Source organism: Globicephala melas, chromosome 18 (assembly GCF_963455315.2).
Source record: "Globicephala melas chromosome 18, mGloMel1.2, whole genome shotgun sequence".
NCBI classification, from domain to species: domain Eukaryota; kingdom Metazoa; phylum Chordata; class Mammalia; order Artiodactyla; family Delphinidae; genus Globicephala; species Globicephala melas.
In genome coordinates, this window is record NC_083331.1 from 42,777,338 (window position 1) to 42,785,298 (window position 7,961).

Below are 7,961 nucleotides of genomic sequence, written 5' to 3' on the forward strand. Positions count from 1 at the left end.
TTCCAGTGAACAAATATGAATAATCTTTGCAATATGTTGTCAGTGATTATATTTTGGTAAAATTTAGTTAAAAAGAAAAATCAATAAAATTGTTTCGGTATTTGTCTAAATTTATATTGAGTTTTAGAGCTATTATTGGAGCCCAAAGTAGTAGCTGCTCCAAGCAATATTTTGGTGTAGATCAGCAGGTTATTAAAACATACTACCTTTATAATAAAAGAGTTTTTAAATAAGTGTCTGTTAACAGACATTTTATAAGTAAAATGATATTGACCAATGTTGTTTCTACACTTACTTGAGAAAAGGGATAAACACCCTTAGACTTTAATCTGTTATTTTTCTTCAGTAACTAATTTTATAGTGAATGAAAAAAAAATCAGTTATGAGTTTTGTCTTAAATCTTCATTTAGACTACTTTGTTGCAATGAATTAGAACTAGTCCATGAATGCAGATAAAATGCTTTGACTGGTTTTGTTAAACACATTACTGACTGGGGGATTTTGGTAGAAACTAATGCCTAGGGCTGGTGATTTGTTATGTGAGTGAATATTGAAACACTGCATTTCAGTAAATATTAATAACTTTTTTTTGTACTTAATGTATTTATTTGAAACTTTGTACATGTCTTACTAAAGCATACTAATATTTTGTTAGAGTGTGATAGGCAGTATAGCAGGCACCTCTGTGCAGGGGAACAGAACATCTTTTACAAATACACCGTGTTTCACTGCACTTTCCCCTGGAAGAGCAGACTCTTCACTTTTTGGCGGCACTTTTTTTTTAGTCCTGTTGGTATTATTTCCTCTAGAATACTTTCTTTTATTTTACCTGTTAGTCAACAAGGTGAATCTTTGCGGGGGTGTCTTTTAGAAATGCCACAAGGAGGACCAGGTGCAGATTACCACTATGGTCATCAGAATGGTCAGTTACCCATTCTCTAGATACTGCTAACAAAAATTGCTTGAAAGTCATTTTATCCTGTGCATTAAGGCTACAATAAATTTTAAACGCATTGAATAAACTACAATTGCTCAAATAGAAACTCACATTCTTATACCATTTTTGATTGTAACACTAATCTCTCATTATCTTTTAACCAGTGGATGTTCTTCTGATAATGGTGGTAGATGCATAAGAAGGACAAACTTCATGTGATGTCTCTTAAGGTTTAGCATCAGAACAGATCGGATATACTGTTACTGCCACCAGCATTCTATTGGCCAAATAAATCACATAATTAAGCCAAATATCAATTGGGCTGGGGGAATATAGTTCATCTCTAGTGGAATAAACTGGAATATGGCATGACAAAGGGTGTAAATACAAAAAGCAGTGAAGAACTGGGAATGATATTGCAATCTGTCATGAAGATGATTTCTGGTGAATAACATTGAATTGTAATAATTGTGTTACATCATCCATATATGTTCCTGCATTATTTATGAAGGACAATATTATTTTCAAATTGCAAAGAGTAGAACCATTATCTTTAGGACAAAATTGAAGTATAAAATAGAGGTGGATGTGAAAAGAGAATAATTTACATTTATTTCAATATATAGTTTCAGACAAATTACACACCATGGTAATTAAGAACAAATAAAGATTGAGGTTTTAAATTTAAGCTACCCTAATATTACAAACCCTAAACATCAATGCTTCTCCCAGAATCATCATCTTTTGCTTCTACTCATGTTTTATTGTTCAGCATTTATCACATGGTTTCAATTTAAATGCAATGGATAAAATAGAGAAGCAAATAGTAGAGACACAAATGCATATTTACTTAATTACCTAACCACAGAGATGTTCTAGAAAATGGTCTTCCAAATATTGATGTTTAAATATTTATTGAATGCATGAATGAGAAAATAAATAAAGTATCACAACAAAAATTGACTAAAGATTAATGAAAAATTATCTTTGGGGTTATGTTGGAAATAGAAAAGCACATGTTCTCTTAATTATCAGTAGAAGAAAAAAAGTCACAAACTCTTAGGAACAGTATAACAATAACTTGAATTTATTACCAGCATCCTCTTTGGCTCAATATTTAAAATATAAGTTATGCATTTTATAAAAGAAAGTGATCTTTGGTAACAAATTGAATACAATACAATAATAACTTCCAAGTTAACCGGCTTTGAATAAATAAATAATAAATCTACAAACAGCATGCTTGACAATTTGATAAATCAAGGAAGTATTAAAAAACATTAAGTTGGGGCTTTTTACAAGTATCTTAATTTGTATTTGAGGACACTCTTAAAAATGCCTTTAGAAATTATCCTGAAATATATTTAAACACACGTGTGTGTGTGTGAATAAATCTGGTATATATTTTCTAGTAATATACTATAATGCTCTGCTTGTATAGCAAATTGAAACCAGCAATATATTAAAAAGATAATCCATCATGACTAATTAATTGTGGTTAATGCAATAATGCAAGATTACCTTAATAGTTGAGAATAAATTAATTAAATTCCCGATACTAATAGAATAACAGAGAAAATCTGCATGATCATAGTAATTAATTCAAATAAAATATTTGGCAAAATTCACTCAGTCATGAAAATGCTCAGCAAGCTAGAAATAGAGGGGGATTTTAAAATCCAATAAAGTAGATCAATGAAAAAACTCACAATTCATATCAAGTTTAGTTATGAACAAAGTGAAAGGCAATATTTTCTCCCTAAGAAAGGATAAAGGGAAATTATGCCCACTCTCATCATTCCTATACAACATAATGCTAGAAGTCCTAGCTGGCAAATTAAACAAGGGGGAAAAAATAAAACAAATCACACAACTCACTTGGAAAGGAAGAAGCAAAACTGTCATATTAATGATGTTATGATTGCAAACATGGAGAAAACACTATAGAATCTACAGAAAGTCTACTAGAAAGAAGAAGTAAACTTAACAAGGTCATATGATAGAAGAGCACTATAAAAATCATATTGTTTCTATATAATAATAGGAATATTTGGAACATGATATATAAAATAATATTAACATAGTATTAAAATATAATTAAAGATAATTTAAACAAACACATGCAAGACCTCTGCACTAAAAACTGCAAAACATTGCTGAGATGTTAATGAAGACCTAATATATGTACCATGTTTATGGACTGACAACCCAGCACTGTTAAGATGTTTATTTTCTTCAAAAGGATCTACAGATTCAGAGAAATACTGAACAAAATCTAATCAGGTCATTTCTGAGGAAATTATAATGTTGATTCTATAATTTTTATCAAAAGGGAAAAGGCATAGAATAGCCAAAACAATTTGAAAAGGAGAACATTTTCAGAGAATTTACACCACCTTACCGTGAGACTCATAAGCTATTGTAATAAAGCAATCTAGTATTTCTGTATGGAAGGATAGATTTGTAGAACAAAAGACAGAATTAGATCCCAAAATGTATGGATATATGTCCAGTTGACTTTCTAAAGATGTCTCATGATATTTTAATAAAGAGAAAAATAGTGTTTCTAACAACTTATGCCAAGAAAAAAAGAATTTTCTAATGGGAAAAGAGGATTCTCAAACTTTACATCACACCATATAAAAATATTAACTCATAATGAATTCTAGATCTAACTGTAAATCTAAAACTGTAAAATGTTGAATAAAAATAGGAAAACATTTTCACAACCTTGGTGTTGTCAAAGATATCCTGTACATGAAACTACAAGAACTAAACATCAAGGAAAAAAAACCCTGATAAGTTGGACTTCAAAATTCAAATCTTCCATTCACTTGAAATTTCATCATTAAGAAATAAAAAGAGAGCAATCGACTCAAAAACTGGTCATTGTACCTATATCTGACATTGAACTTATATCCAGAATTGATAAAATGATAAGGAATTCTTACTATCAATAGAAAATGTCAAACTATCCCTCACCACAGACACAGACATACACACACACACACACACACAATTGGTAAATGATTTGAACTGACATTTCACAAAAGATGATGGTCATTTGAGACATAAAAGATGGAGTTTTGAAGATTTCCGCTCTTTTTGAACCAGAATATGTATGACTATTATTCTGTATCTGCCCCACATTATATGTGGCATATATTGAGGGTATATATTTGTTTCTTTAGTTTCACAGGTCCAAAGATGAAGAGCATTTGTGGCCCAGGAGCTGTACTTAATGGTTTATACCCAGGAGCCTCATTCATACCTGATATAGATGTAGATAATTTTGATATTATAGGCTTAAACTGATAAGATAAGATTTAGCTAAGACGATATGATGTTGGACATGAGCTGGCACTCTAATAGGATGAAACTTGGGATAAAGTATTTTGCATTTGAGAGGGAAATAAGTCATTGGAGGCCAGAGTATTGATGATGGGAGGCAGAATTCTAAGGTGGATCTCAGAATTGCTATCCCTAATGTACTGTTATTATATGCCTTATATAACTCTCTTCCCTTGAATGTGGGCAGGACTATTGAATATGATGGAATGTCATTCCTGAGATTGTTTCATTACATAATTTTCAGATTTAATTAATTAATCACTAGTAATTAAGTTTACTAATTAACTAATTTATAATTAGTGATTAATTACTACTAGCTAATTTGTGATTACTTTTGAACTAATAGCAATTAAAGGTACTAAGTTCATCAAAAGAGAGATTATCTTGTTGGATCTGATTTAGATGATAAGCACTTCAATGGGATTGGCCCTTTATGTGGTTAAAAAGATAAGATGGAGAGACCTACTCTATTGACAGAATTATAGATTGAAGCAGGCAATATGGCAAGGATTTGAGAAAACCCTCTAGGAATTGTCAACAAATTCTGGCCAACAGCCAGCAATAAAACAGGGATCTTAGTCTTACAACCACAAGGAATTGAAACTTTGTCAATAATATGTGTGCGGGCTTCCCTGGTGGCGCAGTGGTTGAGAGTCTGCCTGTCAATGCAGGGGACACGGGTTCGTGCCCCGGTCTGGGAAGATCCCACATGCCGTGGAGCGGCTGGGCCCGTGAGCCATGACCGCTGAGCCTGTGCGTCCAGAGCCTGTGCTCCGCAACGGGAGAGGCCACAACAGTGAGAGGCCCGCGTATGGCAAAAAAGTAATAATAATAAATAATAATAATAATATGCGTGGATTTGGAGAAGAATCCCAAGTTCCAGATGGGAATGTAGCTGGTTGACATTTATTTTAGCCTTATGAGATGCTGAGCAGAGAATGCAGTTGCGTTCTACCTGGACAGCTAAACTGTAGAACTGTGAGATAATAAATTTGTGTTGTGTTAAGCCAGTAAATTTGTAGTAACATGTTACACAGCAATAAAAACCTAATAGCTTTATATGATTAAGTCTCATATAAAGCATGATTATAGTGCATGATGAGTCTTCACTTTTGTGTGCTCTGTATCATTTTCCTTCAGATGACTGAAGCATATTTGTACACTTGCCCAATGAGCAGATCACCTGTAGCCAGCGATATGCTAAAACTGTTGTGTGATACCATCATATTTTTATGTGAAGAATTTGAAATTTGACTTTTAGGATCCTGGACTTATTAGTAATGGATAAATAATCAAAAGACATATCAAGAAAATATACTTATAGGATCATTATTATTATTGAGAGTTGCCATACTATAAGGAAACTGGAAAATATGTTTGACCATGTGCAATAAAACTAAAGTTTAAGAAGTCAGTCCACTGAGAGAAGAATGAAAGAAAAAGATATTCAGAGGAACAGAAACTATGACCACTTGGATCCAGAGAGAGGGACAGAGAGAATTTTCAAAGCCTTAATGGTCTCCCTGCTTCACTTCCTTTAAAGTTTTGTTGTTATATAGGGGGTCTTTTAAATATTATTTCTCAGTAATACAACTTAACTAGCTTTTAGTAACATACCTCGTTATACTAGGAATATTGCAACTGATAATAGACTCTCAGAGAAAACATGGAAATGTATTATGTGTTTTGTATAGAGGGTGGTCAATCCCCTCCACTCTGGAATATTAGTGACAAAACTGACAGCATTATACAGTAAGATCTGTGGAATTCCTCCAAAACAATAAAAGTTTGGAAGATTTTAATAAACTTATGGAAAGATAGAAGAGTTGTTTGCCTATTTCTAATAAACTTAAGTATATCAAGAAAGAAGTAAACTTGATCCCAAGTTATACTGCTGGAAATATAAAAGAAATGCAGCAGCAAAAGTGACCCTGTTTCAAAAAGGCCATTTTGCCCAAAGCAGGCAGTCTGAAATTAGAGAAACTAAAACCAAAATTGGCATAATTCAGTATAAAACCAGTTCCCACTACATTTTTTTCCTAATTATGAAAATTACCCTCTGGTTGGTAGACTGGGCAAAGGACAATTCAGAGAGAATTTTCAGGGTAGCAATAGTCCTTAAACCTCTTAAAAACTCCATGTCATTACTCATCTCCATCACAGTCCTCCTATTTCTCTCTGCTTCCCATTTATTTTTTTTTTGAATTTTATTTTAATTTTTTACAGAAGATTCTTATTAGTTATATATCTTATACACATTAGTGTATATATGTCAATCCCAATCTCCCAATTCATCCCACCACCACACCACCCACCACCCACCACTTTCTCCTCTTGGTGTCCATATGTGTGTTCTCTACATCTGTTCCTCTATTTCTGCAAACCAGTTCATCTGTACCATTCTTCTAGATTCCACATATATGCATTAATATACAATATTTGTTTTTCTCTTTCTGACTTTTCACTCTGTATGACAGTCTCTAGGTCCATCCACGTCTCTATAACTGACCCAATTTCATTCCATTTTATGGCTGAGTAATATTCCATTGTGTATAGGTACCAAATCTTCTTAACCCATTCATCTGTCGATGGACATTTAGGTTGCTTCCATGACCTGGCTATAGTCAATAGTGTGGCAATGAACATTGGGGTGCACGTGTCCTTTCGAATTATGGTTTTCTCTGTGTATATGTCCAGTAGTGGGACTGCTGGGTCATATGGTAATTCTATTTTTAGATTTTTAAGGAACCTCCATACTGTTCTCCATAGTGGCTGTATCAATTTAAATCCCCACTAACAGTGCAAGAGGGTTCCCTTTTCTCCACACCTTCTCCAGCATTTGTTGTTTGTAGATTTTCTGCTGATGCCCATTCTAACCAGTGTGAGCTGATAACTCATTGTAGTTTTGGTTTGCATTTCTCTAATAATTAATGATGTTGAGCAGTGTTTCATGTGCCTCTTGGCCATCTGTATGTCTTCTTGGAGAAATGTCTATTTAGGTCTTCTGCCCATTTTTGGATTGGGTTGTTTCTTTTTTTTAATATTGAGCTGCATGAGCTGTTTATATATTTTGGAGATTAATCCTTTGTCCATTGATTCATTTGCAAACATTTTTTCCCATTCTGAGGGTTGTCTTTTTGTCTATTTATAGTTTCCTTTTCTGTGCAAAAGGTTTTAACTTTCATTAGGTCCCATTTGTTTATTTTGTTTTTATTTTCATTATTCTAGGAGGTGGGTCAAAAAAGATCTTGCTGTGATTTATGCCAAAGAGTGCTCTTCGTGTGTTTTTCTCTAAGAGTTTTATAGTGTCTGGTCTTACATTTATGTTTTTAATCCATGTGGAGTTTATTTTTGCATATGGTGTTAGGTAGGATTCTAATTTCATTCTTTTACATGTAGCTGTCCAGTTTTCCCAGCACCACTTATTGAAGAGGATGTCTTTTCTCCACTGTATATCCTTGTCTACTTTATCAAAGATAAGGTGTCCATATGTGCATGGGTTTATCTCTGGGCTTTCTATCCTGTTCCATTGATCTATATTTCTGTTTTTGTGCCAGTACCATACTCTCTTGATTACTGTAGCTTTGTGGTATAGTCTGGAGTCAGGGAGTCTGATTCCTCTAGCTCCATTTTTATTCCCTCAAGATTGCTTTGTCTACTTGGGGTCTTTTGT